Raw genomic sequence first — 22,065 nt, forward strand, 5'->3', positions numbered from 1 at the left:
TGGAGCTTTTCTTCTAGAAAGTCGATGAAATGGATTTTTTACTGAACAGCAAAGTACTTTGCAACGAGAAAAGGACCTCCATGATATACTATTTGGCCTCAAGGAAAAGTAAGTCAATCCAAGATTAGTGTACATTTGTCAGTTGTCAGTATCTAAGGTTTTTTTTAAAACACAATCTTTTAGATTGTGGTTTTTTTTTCCCGCTGTCATATGATGAGTAATTTGAACTCACTGTTTTAAGTGAAATTCAATATATTCTGAGAACAGCAAAAATAAACTATGTAACATGTTGTACAAGTTATTCTATACTTTGGATTGTGTAAATTAAATTGTATTCCCATTCTCTGACACTCACTTTCCTTTTTCCATCCTCTTTCAGCTCTTTTTACTCACTTATAATGTCTTTCTCTCACTCTCTGTAAGCCCCGTTCCTTTACTCCACTTCTTTGACAAGCCCTCATTCTCATTTCAACTGTCTGCATCCCCTCTCTCCCTTGCATAACTTTTCAGCTTTCAGTCTCTCTGCTTTATTTCCCTTTTCCGTATTTTCCTCCTTTGCTCTTTTAGTAATTCCTCTTTACTCACTCAGCAGTATTATCGCACTCTATCACTATAAATCACCCACTCTCCCTCGCTTATCTTTGTTTGCTCCTTACTTTTGACCTTTTCTCTCTATTTTTCGTTCACTACTTCTATGTCCTCAGTGCCCTACTCTCTTTGTGTTATGTTCACTTGTGTTTATGTTTTCCGTCTTAGTTATTATCTTTTTACTTACTACTGTTTCCTGATTTAGTTTTGCTAACTCCCATTGTTTTAGTATCTTTCTTACCTTCAGTTCATTTCTCTGTTCTTCTCTTCCTCTCTGTCAGTGAATCTATATGCCTTACTCTTAGTAATTTGCTCTCATTCTATTTCTTTTTTTCTCTTTTTATCCTTCTACCTTACTTTATTTCCCTTTCTGTGTCCTTCACTCTTACTTTATTTCTAGATACACTGTTATGATTTGTAACCTCTTCATTTGTATATTTTAATTTAAAATACACATTTTACTACTTATAACTTATTTTTTCTTCTCTCTTTCACAGATACAAAGTGCAGTAAAAAAGATAATTAAAGTTACATTTATTATATGGTAGTATGACTAAAAAAATGTACTTTGTCATCACCCTTTGCTTTAAGCTTACTAATATTTTCTCAACCAACCTCACTCCTGTGTCTTTATTCTGCTTACCAAACTTATTCTTATTCTCCATGTTTACTCCAATTTCCCTATTTCCCCTCTCATATTCAACTTCTTTCAATCCCTATTCTTTACTTCACTTACCCTCTGTTCCCTTCCTTTGCTTCTTCACTCATTTTGCTTTTCTTAATTATTTATCTTACTCCTACACACACACCTCATCCCCCTCTCAACACATACACACACCTCTAACATATACCCCACACACACCACACACACACCTCATACACACAAAAAAAAACACACACACTCTTCACATACACACACACATTCCATACACACACATACATCACACACATATACACCCCTCACCCATACACTCCTCACACATACTTCACACACCCTCACCGCCAGCAACACCAAAACACCCCACACAGCCACACCCACACACACACCTTACACACCCACACCCCGACCTACAGCCACTGACTCCCTATAAGTCACACACCCTGCATTACTTATCTTTCTTTGCTGTTTCACTCAAATCCATTCAGGTACTGTTTTCTTTATTCTCTTTGTCCTTTCTCTTTGTCACTCCCCATGCCTTATCCTAATTCAATGTTTCACCCTCTTTACTTACACTAACTGGTCTTTTCTTACCCTCACTCACCGTTCTTCATTTATCCCGGTTACGCCACTACCCTTCATTCTCAATTTTTTACTGTCCTTTCTTTTTCTTTCAACACCCACTCACATTCTCCCACTATCTCTACTTTAGTCTTCTTCCTCTCTCTTTTCCCTTCTTTCGCTCCTTTAGTAATTTTACTTTTCTCACTTTCACCCTATTACACCTTCTCTGTTTTTTACTATGTAATAAACAATCCCTCTGTGTTCATCCTGTAGCTCTCTTTCTCTTAACATTACTCTCTTTGTGTTCTTCCCTCATGGTAACTCCTTCATTAAATTTTTTTTTTCTATTTTTTTGGGGGGCGCGCCCCGGTACGCGTACCCTTAGAAAAAAAAATTGACAGAGATTCATTAAAAATATAGGTTTATTTTTATAAATGAAAGGCAGTTCTAAAAAGAACTGTTTTTTTTCTTCTTTTTGTTGTTTTATATTATTTTTAATGTTTTTTTGAACATTTTGTACTTTTTTGGGCTTTTCAAAACAGTTTTGTATTTTTTTTGTATTTTTTATGGGGAGAAACAAAAAACAGGGAACTGTAAATGGCTCAACAGGAGCAAAAAACAAAAAACGGAAATAATTACTTTTTTTTGGGGCAATTGTGATTGTCACCAGCAAGGACGACGAGCTTTACGCTCTTTTCACCATAGGCGATGAGCTTGCCACATTGAATGCATGTGATTCTGAAATCAGCAAATCGTTGCTGAATACAAGGCATCGTATCCTTTGATTCTGGTCCCGATTGAGCGGGTTCCTTTCTTTTGGAGCTGGTCCTTGAACACTGGGGGAGGTGACTGGCCAGTTCCCTGATCTCTGCCCGAGAATAGGTGTTAGGGTGCTTCCGGGTCATATGCCTAATCATGGTATTATTACCAAATGAATATTTTTTGTCTGGATTGCCCCTTGAGAGTTGTTCGCCACAGATTAGGCAAGTTACCTTGGCCGCATTCACTTTTTTCTTTCCCTCTGGGAGTAAAAAAAACTCCCATACAATGTGTTCTTTTGGCTTGTATGGGGTATTTTGTTCAGGCAGCCATCTTCTCCCCTCCTCCTCCTCTTCTTCCTCCTCTTCCTCTTCTTCACCACCAATGTATTGTTGTAGTGGTCCTCTTGATGATGGTGGTGGTGGTGGTGGTGGTGCAGATGCTCCAGCTGTTGCTGCTACAGTAGCCATTTCAAAGTACAAAATAATTGTCTCTGTAGATGAAACAGGTCTTCCTCAGTCAAAGGACAAAGTCAGAATAAGGAAGAAAGGTGGGGTTTTTCATCATTTGGGAAAAAAAACTGTCCTGAACCAATCAGAAGTGTTATTTTCAGGTCACAAGACCCAGGCTGTACTCATTTGGAAAAAAAAACTGTCCTGAACCAATCAGAAGTGTTATTTTCAGATCACAAGACCCAGGCTTTACTCATTTGGAAACCAAAACTGTTCTGCACCAATAGAAAGTGTTATTTTCTGGTCACATGACCCGACGCGCTTACGCTACGCGCCCCGGGGCGCGCCCGTAGTCGCGCCCGCGGGTGCATAGCGTAAGTGCGTCAGGACGTTCCGCGATCGTATGCGATCGCGTGCTTTCGGTTGCGATTACGCTGTGCGTCATATGACGCATCACGCGTCTACGCGAAACGTCCCGATGTTGTTTTGGTTCGCGGGAATAGCGCTAACGGGACGCTCCCCGGTACGCGCCCTAGGGCGCGCCCTAAGTTAAAAATTAAAAATAAATAAATAAATTGATACAATTATACAATATAAAATTCGTTTTAAAATGTATTATTTTTTATACCTATAAAGATTTGCTATTAAAAAAACATTGAAATTCACTGAAAAAAACATAGGTTTCACACGAGTTATAGTTAGGAATTAGCATTTAAAAAACCTATTAAATTCACTGAAAAAACCATAGGTTTTACACCAGTTATAGTTAGCTGGAAGTTTTACTCGCATAAAACCATTGAAATTCCCACGTTATAGTTAGTTGAACTCACTATAACTTGCGCGTGCAATGCACTTTTGATGACGTCACATATTACATCACTCATGACATGGTCATATATATATATATATATACAGGCATACACACATACACACACACAAATGTATACTTACCTTAAATAGACTTACCATGAGTGGTAAAGGCATGGATGGTAAATTTGCGTGGTAAAAGCTGCATGGTAAAGGCACTGCATGCTAATTCCCACATTTAAAAGGCTGTTTCCCATTTAGAGCTTGTTTACACTATTTCTAAATGACAAATTAAAACAAAAGCATAATTACCACCTTCAATAGAAGATTATACTTAAATCCTGTTAAAGTAACAGCTCTTGGTCCTTCTAGATTCTCAAATTCTGAACAAATTATCAATATTTTTTTCTGATACATGTGTATATCCTGTGCCTTATTAAATGCCAACCTGCCATGCCAAATGGTGGCTTTAGTGTATCGAGAACCCTGCTATGTTTTTGAACACTGGCATAATGGGTGACACACCAGGCCTATAGATCAACCCCATCTGCCAGAAAAATAGGAACTCCCTGTGGCACCTGAGTATTTTTAATAGAGCACGTATCAGCAACACTAGCCTCTTGGGCAGCAACCAAATATTACTGCCCGTTGGCAAGAGTCTGACATGCTGAGCAATGCTCTAGCACGCAATGCCTTCTCTGACCTTCACTCTTCTTATACACCTCTGGCTCTCCTGTACTTTATTTTCTCTTTCACGCTCTCATCATTTCTTCGCTAGAACCCCTTGGCATGCCTGACACTAATATTCATCCAGCCTTCCCTTCCTACCATTCCCAGCTCTCACCCCCATTTCTCTTTACCCATTCTCACCACTAATTGCATCCTTTCCTTCAGCTTACCACAGTGCCCATTCATACCACAATTTCTCCCTCTCACTGCGTGCTTCCAGAGACTCTTCATCCTTTTTTCCTACTAATGTTATTTTCCTAACCTACTTCACCCAGTCTCTATTTTACTCCTTACTTTTCACCAGGTCACTGTTTTCCTCCTTTGCATCATTCTTCCTGTTCATTATTGTAGTAGTCCGTCATCTCTGTCACACTCATCTTTCTTCCAGTGTTGACAGGTGGGGCTGTTTCCTGCACAAAGAAACCCACTGGCTGGTGTCTACATTTTGGACTTGATTTGACGCTGATGTGAGGTGGTGCCCTCTTAATGCGCACACTTGAGCGTCGCAACGTGCCTGGCACTTAGAGGTCATCACGTGCCCTGTACCCCTCCATGTCTGCGTCAGGCCCTCTTCAGTCTGCACCTCTCCTCCCAGGCTAGCCCCCATCTCCAGCACTGAGGCAGCAGCAGCAGGGACAAGACTAGTGAGACAGACCCACACCAGGCGAGAGGAAAGCAACTGCTATAAACTGGCATTATTCACACTATCCCCGAGGGGTGTTATGTTCTCATGGCCTTTATTTTAATTTAGAACGTGAAAGTGCGACCCATGATGGGTCTGTTTTAAGTGAAGTGATCCATACACTCCTCCTCCCCACTCCCTCCCCCGCCCTCTGCTTTTAAACCGTCCTCTCCCAAGTGCTCTCTCTGAGGAGAGCCAAGCTCAGCCGGTTTGTCTTTACTGCTTGATGCTGAGCCTGAACCCGCGTGTGATAAAACTGGTGGTTAATGAATTTTCTGGAGACGTATGTTTTGCATAGCCGCAGATCTGATTCATCAGAAAGTAGGACAGAGGATTAATGTACCTGTTGCGAAGCACAATGCACAACATGCAGACCACAGTTTTGTATTTTGTGTGGCTATATCAGTTTGTTACTACTATTGTCACAGGGATCCTTTTGTTACCTTAAGTTCCTAAGTTACAATCTAACTGCTATAACGCATTGGGGGCTGAACCCGCCATCAAGGAGCTGCATGCAAACTGCAAGGCACAGATTTAGAACCTAATTGTTTTTCCTCAATCTTTTGGTAAAACATTTTTTTTTAAGTAGTAATGATGTGTTATTAGCATAGACAACCTCCATCCCTCTGTGATGTTTTAAATCTTGACTTTGTGTTTTTCCAGACCGAGTACCTTCACAGGATAATGCCTACCGGTATGGATGATATGTTACTCGTACATTTTGTAAACCTCACTGTCTTATGTAGCATTCTCTGTACATTGATTTGAACACTAACTATCCTGGAATAGGTGATTTTTCTTTTAAGGTCACACAGGACTTATACCATCTAGAAGAAACACACAACCACCATAGCAAATGCACACATTTGTACAATCTGAGTAGAGAAGAAAAACTGTGTTTCAATTCATTGAAAGATGATAGAACCATAGTGATACGCAAAGCGGATAAGGGAGGAAATATAGTCTTAATGGACTATACAGACTACGTTGCTGAAATAGATTGCCAATTTGATTGTGTGCATCATTATAAAAAGCTTCAATCCAATCCAACTGCAAAGATCGAAAAAAATATCAACGCTAAACTATCGTATTGGCGGGAGTACGGTCTAATTATAGACCGGGAATACAAATACATCTTTGCCCATAATTCTAGACATCCATGTATCTACATACTCCCCAAGATACACAAAGGGGGTGCTTTCCCCCAGGGCGCCCCATAATATCGGGCAATGGTGGACCCACGGAACACCTGCCGGAGTATGTAGACACTTTCCGTCAACCTCTTGTAAGAAATCTTCCGTATCTGAGGGATAGCAAGGAATTGCTATACAAACTAGAAGATCTCCAATGGGAAACAGATAAATTCATATTCGTCACAATGGATGTGGGGAGTCTGTATACATGATAAAAAAGACTCACGGCATGGGATCTATGACCCATTTCCTGTATAAGAGGAATGCGAGTCATCTGGATCATACCCAGATGTTACTGGCAATGGCAGAATTAATACTGACTCAAAATGCAGTCATGCATGGAGATAAATGGTTCCTACAACAACAGGGGACCGCGATAGGCTCCAGATTTGCTACATCAGATGCCAATTTATTCATGGGGCTATATGAGGTGGAACATGCCTGGGGCCCTGGGGCTTCGCAATGGATAGAGAACATTTTGTTCTATGTCTGATACATTGACGACGTATTACTAAAATGGAAAGGCAGTAAAAAAGATCTGGAAGAACACTTTCTATATCTAAACACCAATATCTGGCGGCAAAGCAATTGTGTAATGTTTTTAAAAGAATAAGCATAAAGGAGGATAACTGCGTATTAATAAAGATGTTGAATTGAATACAATCAAGACATCTGGCTGATTAATAATTATGCTTGGGAAGTCTTCTCAGTTTGATATTTGTTTTTATTGCTAAACATTACTTGCACAACATTAGTTATATACATAAAAATTCTCGGGTGCGGGGTCAGTTTGGAATTAAGTAACGGTAGATGTTATCCGCCAAAGTGGGGTGTATATGGGTCACATCCCAAACCCAGGGCACCGTGGTCATTTTCTGATGATATATGCACACATGATAGTTTAGATTGGTGCTGGAACTTTGTAAAAAGCTCTGACCCTTGTTCACAGAGACAATAGTTATATTTGAGCTTCCTAGCACATTCAACTACAACAGCCGGTAAATACGTGTAGACATGGACTTTGACGACAATAAGGAGGAGCTCTTGGGAGACTTATTTGGCAAAAATGACACAAGGGCAACAAAGGCTACATCTAAAATACCTAAGACAGAGGGGTTAAAAAACAAATTCATATGGTTGGAAGATTAAAAAAACAAAAACTCGCCAAATGGTGGGATGGGGCCACTCTAAAAAAATATCTAGAGAATAGACGCATCCCACGTGGTCTTCAAATTCTTATCTTTCAGAAATATTAAGATCTGGATGCGGACCATCTAGGGGAGTGGGAGGATGGTTTATATAATGCATCATACAAAATGGTGAATATTTTGATTTGGAACTCTGAACGCAAAGTTAAGAACATCAGAGAAGAAATTGCACTATTAGAGAAAGAAATTAGTGACACTGACTTGACTGACGGTATACAACAACAGGGGACCGCGATGGGCTCCAGATTGATCCATCCTACCCCCATTTATTTATGGGGCTATATGAGGTGGAGCATGCCTGGGGCCCTGGGGCTTCGCAATGGATAGGGAACCTTTTGTTCTATGTCCGATACATTGATGACGTATTACTAATATAGAAAGGCAGTAAAAAAGATCTGAAAGATTACTTTCTACATCTAAACACCAATATCTGGCAGCAAAGCAATTGTGTAATGTTTTTAAAAGAATAAGCAGAAAGGAGGATAACTGTGTATCAATAAAGATTTTGAATTGACTACAATCAAGACATCTGGCTGATCAATAATTATGCTTGGGAAGTCTTCTCTGTTTGATATTTGTTTTTATTGCTAAACATTACTTGTACAACATTAGCTATATACATGAAAATATGATTTTCTCGGATGCGGGGTCAGTTTGGAATTGATTTGAACACTTGCATAATTCATTGTGAAGTGAAACAAACAGAACCTTTTTTCCCCTCCATTGCATTTGCATCTTGAGGTACGCCGAATGTCGCCTCCAGTCAAGGTTAGACTTCCATAAAAGGAGAGATGATTGCCCTTTGAGTGAGGTCTTTGTGTTAGGCCCAGGTGGAACTACAAATAAGAGATTAACCCCCTCCCGTTGCCACCCCCACCCCACCCCAATCCCTTGCAGGCTTCTGATTTGAAAGGAAGCAGACAACATGCTGGCATTTGCTGAATAAGTCCTGATATTGGCAAAGTAAGCTGGGATAAATTTAACAGATTTCACTGATGTTGGCCAGATCTGGCTCAATAATAGATGCCGGATCACCTCATTTCCTGCACTGATTAAAGGAAATACGTACTGAAGGAGAGAGTGCAAAGCTGGTGTTGAACAGGGAAGAGGACAAGTGAGATAATGCAGATAGAGAACTCAGAAAGATGTGGAGAGAATAGGGAATCCCTGGCATCGACCCTGACCATATGGGCATGCAAAACTGGCTGTGACTTAGCCCTCGGGGGCACACACGCACACAGTGCTCCTTTTATTTACGTACTGAGAAAGGGGTCCCAGAGAAAGTGGACTAATTATGAGTAATAAATAATAATGCTACTACAATAAATGAGTCTACAATGTTTTAATCACAGAGTAGACACAACCAATATATAGTATCAAATAGAGATCAATTCAAGACGGTTGACTAGTGCCCAGAAACAATGGAACGGGAAAAAGTGAGGATGATGTAGGATAGGGAAGTGACATTAAAAACAGAACGAAATTGAACAGAGTAACACATAAATTGATATGTTCTGATGATCATAAATCAAGACAATCATTAAAAATACATGCCCCACAAAATACACTTATGTAACATTAGCAATAGGGGCTGCAAAGCAGGGAAAAGTTGTCGACGTTTCGACCCTCAAATGATGCAGGATTTATTTGAACCCTTGCGGCGGGGTCTTCATCAGGACGGTGTTGGGACTAGCAACCTATTAATACCATTAAACGAGTATGAATTATTAATCTCATTTGGCAAAAAAACAATAATTAAAGCATTCAAATTGAGAATAGGCACACACTGAGGGAAGAGCCTACCTAGTAAATCGGTGCTCATGATCTCATATCATAATGGGACTCCATATGAAGGCTTGGAACATCTACAGAGTATACATAATTAATTGGTGTATATTTTAATAATGTTCAATAGATTTAATTCAAAAACAGCCAATGTGCTGATAATTCAGACGGACTTACATCTGGTAGATAAACAATCGCGTGGTGGTGAGAGTCACGTGGGGCCCGGGGACGTGGGGCAGTGGAAATCAGACGTTACTCTAAGAAGATAAGGGGAACTGTCATCAGATAAATGACCAGTGATTGGCAGGATAGCAATTAATAGAAAACGTAAATATGGCTTACCAGATAATATGGTGCATGTCATGGTCGTCCCCCAAAAATTTGTTCAAAGGCGATGGAATTCGGAAAATGCAAGGGTGCTCTGAAAGTCAATCAGGTGTCACCTTGCTCTAAAGAAATTAAGGGGAACTAGCATCAGAAATACGTCCAGTGATTTACAGGATACCGTATTGTTAAAAACATAGATACGGCTTACCAAGTCTTTAAGTGCGCGTCATATTCGTCCCAAAAATTTGTAGCGCTGTGGATCGGGAAGTTGAGAGGGGGCGCTGGGAAAAAATCCGGTGTCGCCCGCTGGGGAGGAAGCACGATGTGCGAGTTAGATAGAGCTTAGAGTGGAACAGAGCTCCAAATGACTAGTAAAAAATCGAGAAAACGGCACTCTTGCTTACCGGGAATCAAATCAGGACCGGCAAAAATTCCAAACCGGCGTCTTCACAGCAGCTAGGGAGAGTAATTGCGCGCTTCCTATTTGGTTAGTAACCTTGGAAACAGGGTCAGGTGGCCGTGACGAATTAATGGAAATGGTAGAAAGAGGATTAAGGGACCACTCGCCACATAAAATCGGAGTACTTTGAGACATCCATCGTTACAACAGGGGACAGGATATATAACAGTCAACAAGTACCATAAATCATGCTATTATTGAAAATAAGAGTGGTAGTTTTAGCGTTTAAAAACTGATCAGTAAAATGGTGTCACACACATTGATAGTAATATCTATAACAACGGAGGAACTCAGAACTAGACATATTTGTTGAACCATAGTACATTGACAACGTATTACAGTCGGTGTGACCAAGATGGATATTGGAGGTGTACCTGTCACATGACACTAAAAACCTCAATTGGATCAGTGATAGATGATCAAACTTGGCCAGATAGTATCGGACAGGACGGAATCAATAACTGTAGAAACATCACCTTATTATATATTCATAAAAGGAGTAGGGCAAGTAATTAACATTGAAAGAACAACATTTGGATGGTATAGTGCCCATTAGCAGCGTATTCAAATCGGTGTCACCAGAGATGGATATTGGAGGTGTACCTGTCACATGACGGTAAAAACCTCAGCGGCCCAATTGGATCAGTGACAGATGATAGATCTTAGCGAGATAGTTTCAGTCCAGGCGAATTGCATAAATGTGGACATAACACCTGAGTATCTACTTATATAAAGAATAGGGGCATGTGGATGACATTTAGAGGACACCTATTTTATTAGCCATAAGTAGACAGCAATTAAATAAAATTTAATTTTTAATTTAAGGCAAGGTTGTCAGCTGAGAGAATGAACTGTCGTGTTCATTAAGACCGGTTTGGATCGAATTAAAGAAAAACATCCATTTGAGTTCACGGGTATTCAGGATGGTTGCAATATTCCCTCCCCGGGGACCCAGAGTTACTTTCTTAATTATCACCCACTTGAGACTCTCTGGTGATTGAGAGGCTGATTTGAAGTGGTCGGCAAGAGGAGCACCCTGGACCTCACAACGGATCCTGCTCATATGTTGGAGGATCCGCAATTTTGCCCTCTGTTGTGTTTGGCCGATGTAAAATAGATTGCATGGGCACACTATGGCATAAATAATGTTTAAGGTATTGCAGTTACTGAATGTTTTCAACAAGATCTTGCGCTGATTGTGCTCGAATTCTTTTGTCTGCAACGTTGTTTCACAAGCTTTGCAGTTACCACACCTGAAATGGCCAATTACTGGTGGAAGATTCCATAACGATGTTATGGTAGGTTCATCAGGGGTTGGAAGAAGGGAACGTAACACAAAGTCTTTGACACTCTTCGCTTTCTTAAAGGCATGTAGTGGACTTCCAGAGTGATTAAGTTCGTCAGAGATGAGTTTCCAATGCTGGTATACAATACGTTTGATCTTGTTGCTCTTAGTTGAAAATGTGGTGACACAGACTAGTCGATTTTGTGCCTGGCTGACACGGTTTTTTTGAGTCAGTAGTTCGTCACGCGGGTAGAACCAGGCTCTTTTTCGGGCTTTTGAGACTAATCTTCTGGGGTACCCTCGTTGTTTCAAGCGATTGGACAGATAATCCGACTGTTCCAGATAATGCTCTTTATTGGAATAATTCCTACGAATCCTTAGGAATTGTCCGAAATGTATTATTTATTTACAGTTTGTACATATATGAACATCACTTTGTGAGGTCTGCAGAGAGGACAAGAATTAGATATGCATGCAGTTTAAATACCGTCATGACTCACTGGCAGACACTGTGAGAAACTTGCAATGCCTTTAGCCTAGGGGTTTTCTATTGTGCCATGTTTTAAGCACCCACCTATACCCCGTACTCACTCAGACACATAGCGGTGACTTGGTTCACAATATGTAAGAGTCAGAAGTTGGATGAAAGTAAAATTAAAGAAGAACAACATCTTGAAAAACACAAACACACTTCAGGATTGTAGAATGAAGTACAACTTGAAATATAAAGAGACATGGATTACCTAAGTGTTTTTACAGTCACTGTTGAGAACTTCACAGATGCTTTTGCCTATGAACTTAAGGACATAGGTATTGGATGCAACAGGGACATATTTCTAAGTTTGCTTTTGCACCTGCCCCACTTAAAGCCTTGGGTAGGTGATAAGTGTAAATGAGCTGCAGTCTGATGAGATTGCTCGGATCAGGGGTGGTATGAGAGGAGGCAGAACTAATAAAGCAGGTGTATATTGTAAAATGTATTTGTGTTAGGAAATCATTTGTACTGTAAAAATAAACACTTGGGAAGTCCCTGCTCTAAAGAAATATGCATTTTATTTTTGCTTAATGGTAATTAAGGATATAGATGGCGATTAACGGCGTACTTGGAACATTTTTATATACAGACCAATAGCTGAAAATGTAACTTTGCACTTTTGCACTATTCATTCTTGACTTGTTATCCTACTATACTTTGCACATGTTTGAAATATTGTAATAACTTTTGCTGCTATTTGTAACACGATAATTTAAAATGTACCATCTTGCCATTACTAAAATCCTGTTAAAGAAGAACCATATGTACAAATGCACTGACTAAGCATACTTTATGCTATAAGCACAGGTCACTTTTTGTATATATTGTATCATAATTGCACCCTGTTATTTTAATCGTTTTTGGCTCTGTTGTTTAGTACAACATGCAGCATGAAATAGAAATGTAACCTATGTGTTATGTATGCTTATATGGATGATTTATACTCCGAATAAAGCTTTGAAATTGAATTGATTAAAGAAGGTGTATGGAGGGATATGAGACAAGAGCAAAGAAGACAGTGACAGCAGACTTGGGTGAGCGTTATTGTTCAATGTTGGTGGAGTACATCGCTGAAAATATCAGGAAATGCTTCTTTTTCCTTTCTGCTACAAATATTGTTGCATTCATTTCGACCTCAAACAGATCCATGTACTTCTTGCCAGGATCGGGATGTTTAGTCAAGTCTTTTCTGCAACAGTAAGGCAAAAAGACAGGTGCTGTGTAACTTTTACTACACTATAATTTTGCTCCATCGAATAAGAATTTAGGGCACGTTCAGGATTTACATGACTACTGAATTGCCTCTTAGTTCACTAATGGCATTGTTCTTGCGGATGAGGCATGAATGTTCTCAAAACCTATCACTTTTAATACCTGTCTATGCAGTGATATAAACTGACATGTTAAGATTAAACATTTCTGCACGCTAAAGAAGTGCACTTTTTTATTTTTTTACAAGACTGTATAATAATCTTAAATGTGTGTGTTGCAAGATATACATGCCAAATATGTGCATTGCTTGACTTGTGCATGAACTCTTCGAGCCAAGCTTGACCCCTGGCTTGGCTCCCCCTATTAATTTTCCTGCATATGATCCTCTATTTGCGAGTCAGGTTTAATGCATGGGGCCTTTAGTCACTTGATAAAAAGATTTGCAAGGACTGAAACATGAAGCCTTGCCCACATGCACAGATTTGACAGCTCTACAATCAAGGCTTCTTCTAGCAGAGTTGAAAAAGAATTCTTGCAGTGGAAATACATTTAAAATAAATGATCCAACTGTTACTTGTGTATTAAATATCTTATTAAACAAGAGAAAAGAGGTGTTTGGCAAAACAAGAACAGTTTGTTTAATTAAACATTCAGGCAGGGGGAAGTTACAGGCACATGGTCTGAGGACTGTCTTAATTTACATTCAGTTGGCGTCCTTTCTTCAGTTTGTAAAGTTCTCTGGCGGTCCATATATGGTGAGGAATGTTGGTTGCTGCCTTAGAGTCAGAAATTAATGGTCAAATGGTTACTACAGGTGGGCCATGACCTTGCGCGGACACAATGTGGCCAGTGTGTAACGTGTCCAGATGCCCGGCATGGGGAGTGTGAGATCACTCCACGATTGTGGCACACTGGGCAGGAGATTGCTTAATCCCGGCTATGTTATTCATATGCCGCAAACAATACAATTATAAATAAAAGGAAATGAAAGAGTTTTGAACCATACCAATAACAACAAGGATTTTTTTAACTTTATGTTTGGGAGGATTGGAAAAGCTGTTGAGTCACGACCAGAATCACAAAAACAGTTCTGGACATGCAGTAATTCAAACTTTGTCATCACCGTAATCTCTGCAATAGCAGTGGTCCATGCGATCTAGCATTGAGAAGATTTCAAGATAATTCCCATACCAGGTTACAGACCTGTATAAATCATGATTGATGGAACACACCTATACCAAACCTGAAGATGGAGGTTGGACCTGTGTTAACCCTCCGAAACGCGTTGCTCTTTGGCCTACATTTAGCAAATATGTTCCCATGAAATTTATTGTTTCCTGTATCATTTTTTCGTTATTGATGATGGACTAATGTTTTGTTATTCAGCGATATTAATTGATTTTGTTTACATTGTAATTTTTATGCTGACTGTTTTTAATGCGGAATATTTATGTGATATCTTTTGTAATGATATAATTGCATCTGATGCAAACCAATCTAATAAATTCCTTTAGGAAAAAAACTTTTTATAAAATTACATTGAGAATATTTTTTCTGGCAATTTAATAGATTTACCCATTGTGAATTGAATACAAGCAAGGTGTGAGTGAAGTTTGAATGCTGATTGTAGAGTTGGTATGCTAAAAGAACCCCCCAAAGGGAATGTTTCTAGACTTCAACGTCGAGTGTGAGATCACTGCATGTGCTGTGTTCTGGTTGGCTATATGTTCCTAACTCATGTGGCATCAAACTTTTTGGTGTCTTTGAAGAGCATGAACCCCGTCTAGTCATGTGTGCGTTATTGGGGTCATTTTTCCTTGACCATTGTATGGTCGCTGTGCCTATCTGTGGGATTTATCTAGAGTTTCCTGTTTGTGCTATTATCTGCCAGCTACACATCAACCCACCTGTGAACTATAAATCAGTAACCGAGGGTTTGAGTCTCAGAGCTTGCCTGACTATGTATTTGCGAGTCTGGGTTGAAGTGGAGTTCACAATGGGTGATTTCGTTACTAGGGACATGATTTCTTTTTCATAATGAATGTATCGATTTCCATATTAACATTATCATTTTCCATATTAACACCACAGCAGGGACTCCAGACTGTTGTGTTGTATGTGACTGTAATCATGGTTTCCCAGGGAGAACTACCAAGCTTGGGTGTGAAGGGCAGGGGTATAGCTTTAGGCAGAGTGTTTTGGGTGTGACACCCCTCAAATGCATCGTTAGTTTGGTATTTGGGACTGGGAACAGTGAGTCAGGTCTGCTATGTCTGTGTTGCCTTTTCTCGTTGTTCTCATTTCACTAACCGGTTTTAACTTGTTGATTTTTTGGATTAGGTTCAAAAATATATATAGTGACAAGTTTACCAAAAAGCAGTAATTCGGCATGTATAGAAGTACTCCTCAAACTGATGAAAATATACTACTTTTTGGACCTCACAGACATTGGCAGTAGTAGGCTTGAAAAGCTGCACCAGTCTCAAGCTTCAAGGCATTCTACTGGCGATCAAACACCCTACAGGCGGCGGCATTAATGCTTGTAAATAGTCTAACCAGCGGCAATAGCCTGGGGTAGCATTCCACCCCACCATTTTTCACCCAGTGGGCCCCTATAGACAGAGGCTTACCTAATGCAAATCATTACTGACCTTGCTCCTCGTGCAGTCTATCATGAACCTTGCAGACCAGTGCCTTTTTAGTTGGGAAAGGTTAGATGCACTCTCTCCAATCTCAGAGACTAATCCACGCCACGTACTGGCCTGAGGCTAATTTGAGTTGTAACTCAGTTTTGGACTCATTTGGGCTGAATTTGGACTTGGACAGTTTTGGACGGGTCTCAAAATCTGGCAACATTAACTTCATCCATCATCCTTCTTTAGTCTTCTGATCTTTCCTCGCGTCCATCCTCATTTCCATCTTGTGTTTCCCTCTCACCCTCATTTGTTCATTGGTCTGCTTTACCCTCCACTATACCTATCCATCGTGTGTCCTTCTCTTTTAATTCATTTCATCTCTTTTAGCCTTCAATTTCTCTCATCCTGTCCTTCCTTCCCTCCCTCACCTCCTACAGTATGTTTCTCACCCTCTGGTCTTCCTTTCCACTCGCCTACTTGTATTTCTCTTCTGTCAGACTCTTGCCCGTTCCTCTCTCTCTCATCTCCTGCCCTTCCCTTCCCCTCAGGCTCTTCTTGCCTTTCCCTCCTTCTCGTCTACTATCATCCCCTGCCTGTCAGACTCGAGACCTGCAATCTCTCACCCCACGCTCCCTCCCTTGGTTGCCGGTCCTCCCAGCTCTCATCCCCTCCCACTCCCTCCCGTGGTAGCCTATCCTTCCCTTTATCTCTCACCACTCTCCCTCCCTTTGGTAGCCTGCCCTGCCCTCCTTCGCCCCCTCCCTCCCTCTCCCCGGAGCGCGTGCGAGCGCCGGGCTCGGTATTCCAGGCTGCTGCCTGTCGCCCACGCCCAGCCTCCCTCCCACGCAGGATCTGCGTCACAGGCCTGTGTGTGGGAGGGTGGGAGGGAGACAGCCGAGCGCGGAGCGGAAGATCCCAATCCGAGCGGCAGAGGGGGGAGGAAGGGGGGTGGGTGCGGAGGAGGAGGGAGGAAGAGAAGCTACCGTCCTCGCCCAGCATTACCACACTCCCACCCACAGCTGCAAGGCTGCCAGGCTCCAGCACAGGCGGGTCCTGGGCAGAGGGGACAGGAGACCCCTGGCCGCTAACAGAGTGCCCACCCCGGTGGGCACCAGATGGGTAGAGTGCCTGTCCTGCTGTCAGGGGGTGCTGTTGGCACTGAGTGAACGAACAAGGCAGCCACCACCGCTTGGGGTAAGTTGCACTCACTTAGTGTTTGCCTCTTCACAGCTCGGGTAAGTGGCACTCACTCATGTTTGTTACTTTAGGGGACTTCTGAACTTTTATTTTGTATCATTGCATCAGTCCTTCAGGCGTACAAGGAACCTTGAACATTTCATCATAACGCAACGAAATCACAGGGTATCCGACTGTTCCTAGGGCTGCAGAACAGTGAACAGTGCACTCACTCTACAGTTCACGTGCGACTGTCTGCATTGCCTTGGTGTGCACGGATGCACTGGCCTACACTATAAGCGTCACCTCACGCTCTGGGAACTTTGCACAGAACAACTTGCACCGCACACTTAAGTTCCCGTAACACGCAACTGCACTGCCCTGCTGTGTACACTTGACAACTGCATGCGTTTTGAACTATACTTTCACAACCCTTTGTACCCTCACGTGCAATGCATTATAACATTCACAGTTCGTGCACTCCACACTCTTCATTTTAGAACACTCTTAATTTAACGCACTTCACTAATTTATGCACCAGCATGTGTTCTGCTCTACACTCTACAACACGACTTACCTGTATTTTACTTTTCGACTCTTTATGCAGTTGCATACCGTTTACACTATGCTCTTACCACCGCTGCATGACTACACGCGCATCCCTAGCTCCTTCCGCATAACTGTTAGTTACACTACATAACAGCAGAGGACAGCATCCGATCAGCTCTTGTAGACTTCGTAATATTACTTATACACTTGTGTGTTCCGCTTGATGAAACTACGCACATTAGACCTGCACGTGTACACTTTATTGCACTAGAGTAATGCGCTGTTCCGCAATCCGCAGAAACAAAGCTTTCACTCAGCTTTAACCTTTTTGCGTGTACTCTGCGCTTCACTGAACTATACGGGGCTGATTTACAAGACCTTTGCGCCACATCTGAGTCATTTTACACATGTTAAAAATGACGCAAAAGTGGCGCAGGGGGCTTGTTAATCTGCCCCTACATTTCTATCCTGCGTTCTATTGACACTTCGCATCAGTTTTCGCCTGAGTGCTCTCTCTGCTTCACATTTCACAGTATCAACACCCTGCATGTACTCTGCAGTGCACACTGCAAAGTACTACTAAATATACTCCTGTGCTTCATGGTGTTGTACGCTATGCACTGTACAGTTTCACTTAATCATACGGCACGTGCATTTGGATTGTGTACTTGAGTATATCGTATGCTTCAGTTTTTAAATTTCTGTTACTTACAAGCAAAAAGTACTTTAAAGATAACCAGCACACGCATTGCTTAAAACTGACTCAGTTAAGCATTGCGTGTGCTGGCTTTTTGGGCCAATAATAGTAATGTGCGAAGCGTGCTGTACTCTGGATGTACTGTCACGTGTCATTTAGGGCTACCACGTGACTCACGCCAGGAAGCCATAACATTTCGGGTCTCGCACCAACCTTTCAAATTCATGGTTTTCAAGTAAGGCAGGTCAACGGGTTCATTTGACTGCACGTCACAGGGTACGCTCTTGCGTGAAATGAAAGACTAGCAGGTAAACGAGGTTTCCATATGACGGAATGATAATACGGTCCTTCTCCCTATTTTATTCTGAGGTACAGTACTTTAAAACAAATTCACATGTCCCAAGGCTGTTCACATGACTAACACATGCAGTAACTGAGTAACACGGTTCATTTCCCAGTTATTTCCGCTTTTTGTGTTGTATTAAGTAATGGTCCCCCACTCTATTTTTTGTTGCAAATGATATCCACCACCGAATACCTGTTCTAGAGGAGAGGGTGGGGGCTAGGGAGGGGAAGGTGGAGGTGCGCTGCCTCCGTTTTGAACTTGGCTCTGTCGCATATGAGGATGCGGTCACTGAACGCTGCACTGTACGCACGGTTCTATCTTTTATGTCTGGCATAGAGACAGTTTTTTTGCCAGCCTCATGTAATACAAATTATAGGGGAAGTGGATCAGCTTAAATTCGTCCATTGGCTCTTTTTTACTGTGAGTGAGCACTTAGCTTTATCCCAGGCAGACATCCACTGAAAAAGATTTGCAATCAAATTCCAGGGGTTGCTGGCCAATATTTTACTCTGCTATTGTGTTTTTTCTTTCCATCCATTCTTGACCCCTTTTTTTCTATTTTTTAGTCTTCTTGAGTGTTTAAACTGTGTCTTCAGATTGCAATAATTGAAACCTAGGCACCTTTTCTTTGTACCAAAAAGAATCATATATTCCTGTGTTGTACATTAAAACAAAAAAATGCACCTATTTGATATTAAGCACCCACACATTTCTGTTAAATTATATGTGATGGGTAATTTTTTACAGTTTAATATTTTTATTGCAAGCACACGACTGGCAGGCCTAGACATTGGCATTTTTTGTTTTCTTGTTCATATTTTTGTTGCATGTCTCTGCAGTAAAAAATAAACCATTGCACCATATTGCCATAATCGGACCTATTGGCTTTACCAATGCTTGTTCTTAGTATTTGTTTTCAATCACTGTGGTATCTTCCTTACTTGTTTTTTATATTTCACCAATTCACTTTAATTTATCCGTTACAGCAGTGTCAGCCCTCCAGTGAAGATTGTTGCTATTAGTGTGCACTATATACTTCAGAAATAAGCTGCAGTGTATCAAGACGTCCCCTGGTTGTCTCTGCTGGGAGTTATGTAATGATGGCCGAGTAACTACCTGATATTAGCATTGTGGGCATAGAGCAGGAATCACGTACTGGACACAGTAGCGGTGTAACACGCTAAACCTTGTGTCACGCGAGGTTAGCCCCTTTTATTAGCTTCTCTCACGTAAGGATGCCAGACCACGTCTGGACGTCCTTAGTGTGATGGTCAGCACACCAGCGTTTACCGATAGCGCGCGCTGAACCAAGAACGCCCTTGCGCTCCCGCCGGCCGGTGTGAGCGTGTGTCTAAAATAAAGATGGACGGAGCCACGAGGCAGTCCGCACCACACACCGATACTGTGTGTGTTAGTTATTAACGTGGTGCGCTAATTAGGCCCAGCGCAACTTTGGTATCAGGAGGGAGGCCCTCCTGATCATAACATTGGCGACGAGGGCGGGGAGCATCACACACTGCTTCTGCCCAGCCCCAGAAGGTTGCATATGCTGTCTCTGCTCTACTTCAAGAAGCAACAGCCCACACCTTGTTTCGCCTCAGGCCCTCCAAGCAACCCTCCCTGGCCAGAGTTTCAAACACGGCTGCCCCTGCCAAGCAACACTTGCCACAGGAGCCTCGGATATCTCCGGCCCGCATCAAGAAGGGGCACATTGAGACATCTGGGAGGAGCCAAAGGACAGCACTGACCCACACCAGACCGGTGAGTTGCATACCACTGGAAGCGCGCAAGCTATCACGATTCCTTCATCGTGCGCCAGCACCTACGCGCCTAGGCCCACCACGAGGCACCAGCTTCCTCGACAAGACGCTTTCCTGCACCTACGTCTGGTACAATGGGAGATCAGGATAACGCCGCCTAGGCCCCTGCGCCGTCAGTTCCCCATCACCCGCATTCAGTAGTCCTGCCTCCATTCAGCGAGTCGGCAGGCCCCTCCACACCTGTTCCGCGGTGGCAGACCTGGCTAGTTCGCCTGGAGAATTACTTCATCGCCACAAGGGAAAAGGATGACGCAGTGAAACGGTCATTGCTACTCCACTACGCGGGGGAGTAAATTTACCTTTTGTTCAAGCACCTACCAAACACAGGTAACCCTGAAGACAACGCAACGGCTGTCACCGCCCTGAATGCCCACTTCGACCCGCAAATGAACCCGGACTTCGAACACTTTAAGCTCAGATAAGCCAAGCAGAGAGAGCCAAGCAGAGAGAGGGCGAGTCAGTAGACGCTTTTCATGCACGACTCTGTGAACTAGCCGCCACCTACCTTGCAGGAGACAGGGCCGCAGAAGAAATCAGGGCCAAGCTAATCCTTGGAATTCGCAGCAAAGTTCTACGTGGCCTCATACTCAGGCAACCGAACATCCTGATGAATGACATCCTAGTACTGGCGCGATCTCATGATCTGTCGGCAGCGCAAGCAGAGGAAATGGACATGGCGTAGTGCGAGGAGCGGAGAAGGGCGTCACAGTCAAAACAGAGAAGGCCGACGCAGTCAAGACACCAGACAGGACTTACAAACCTCGTGATCGCCAACCACAAACCCCAAAGACTCGATGCGGGTACTGTGGATACCAAGACCACCCTGCACAAGCCTGCCCGGCACAAGGAAAGACCTGCACCAACTGCGGCATCAAGAACCACTTCGCGTCAGTATGCAGAAAGAGAACGCAGCGCAGGGAAGGGAACAGACCACAGCACATGAAGAAGATGGGCAGGCAACTTTCGCAAGTGTCGCTTGCATCACACCCTGGAGGGAGGAAGATGGAACAACCAACCAACCTACCAACCAGATGAGTCCACATCAGAGGACGAAGGAGCAATCTACTTGCTCTCGTTCACCCGAGCCCTAAAGAGCCGGAGGCAACCCCAGCCTCACTGCACAGTACAGGTTGCTGGGACTGACGTGAAAGCGGTGATCGACACCGGTGCCTCAGTAACGGTAATGGCGATCCAGCAGTTGAGACCCAGGCCAAAACTGAGACCGTCGAAGGCACAGATTTTTGCATATGGAAGCGACTCACCACTACCCCTCCGAGGCAAAATGATCATGCCAGTGCGGTCAGAAGACGTTGAGATCACCATTGACATTCACGTCATTAACCAGGAGGTGGACACACTCCTCAGCAGCCATGCAGCTGAAGACCTAGGTCTGGTAATGTTTGCTAAAAGGATACAAGCAGACCAAACAGAAGAACTACTGAGCCAGTTCGGCGACCTGTTCAAAGGACTAGGGAAGATAAAGAGAGCCCCCATTCGCCTGCACATAGACTCTACCGTCCCGCCAAAAGCCCTGCGACACTGAAGGATCCCATTCCACCTAGTAGAGGAAGAACTGCAGAAACTCGAAGACCATGGG

General features: G+C 42.6%; 1 protein-coding gene across 1 annotated transcript in view; it reads left to right on the forward strand.

Moving 5' to 3' along the window:
• The first annotated feature begins 16,761 nt into the window (after positions 1-16,761).
• NAB1 (NGFI-A binding protein 1) overlaps positions 16,762-22,065 on the forward strand; it is a 153,359-nt gene continuing 148,055 nt past the window's right edge. Inside the window, exon 1 of the mRNA XM_078680393.1 lies at positions 16,762-17,074. The gene's annotated coding sequence lies outside the window, so the exon portion shown is untranslated. The remainder of the gene's footprint in view (positions 17,075-22,065) is intronic.

This window comes from Lissotriton helveticus, chromosome 3_1 (assembly GCF_964261635.1).
Source record: "Lissotriton helveticus chromosome 3_1, aLisHel1.1, whole genome shotgun sequence".
Taxonomy (NCBI): Eukaryota; Metazoa; Chordata; class Amphibia; order Caudata; family Salamandridae; genus Lissotriton; species Lissotriton helveticus.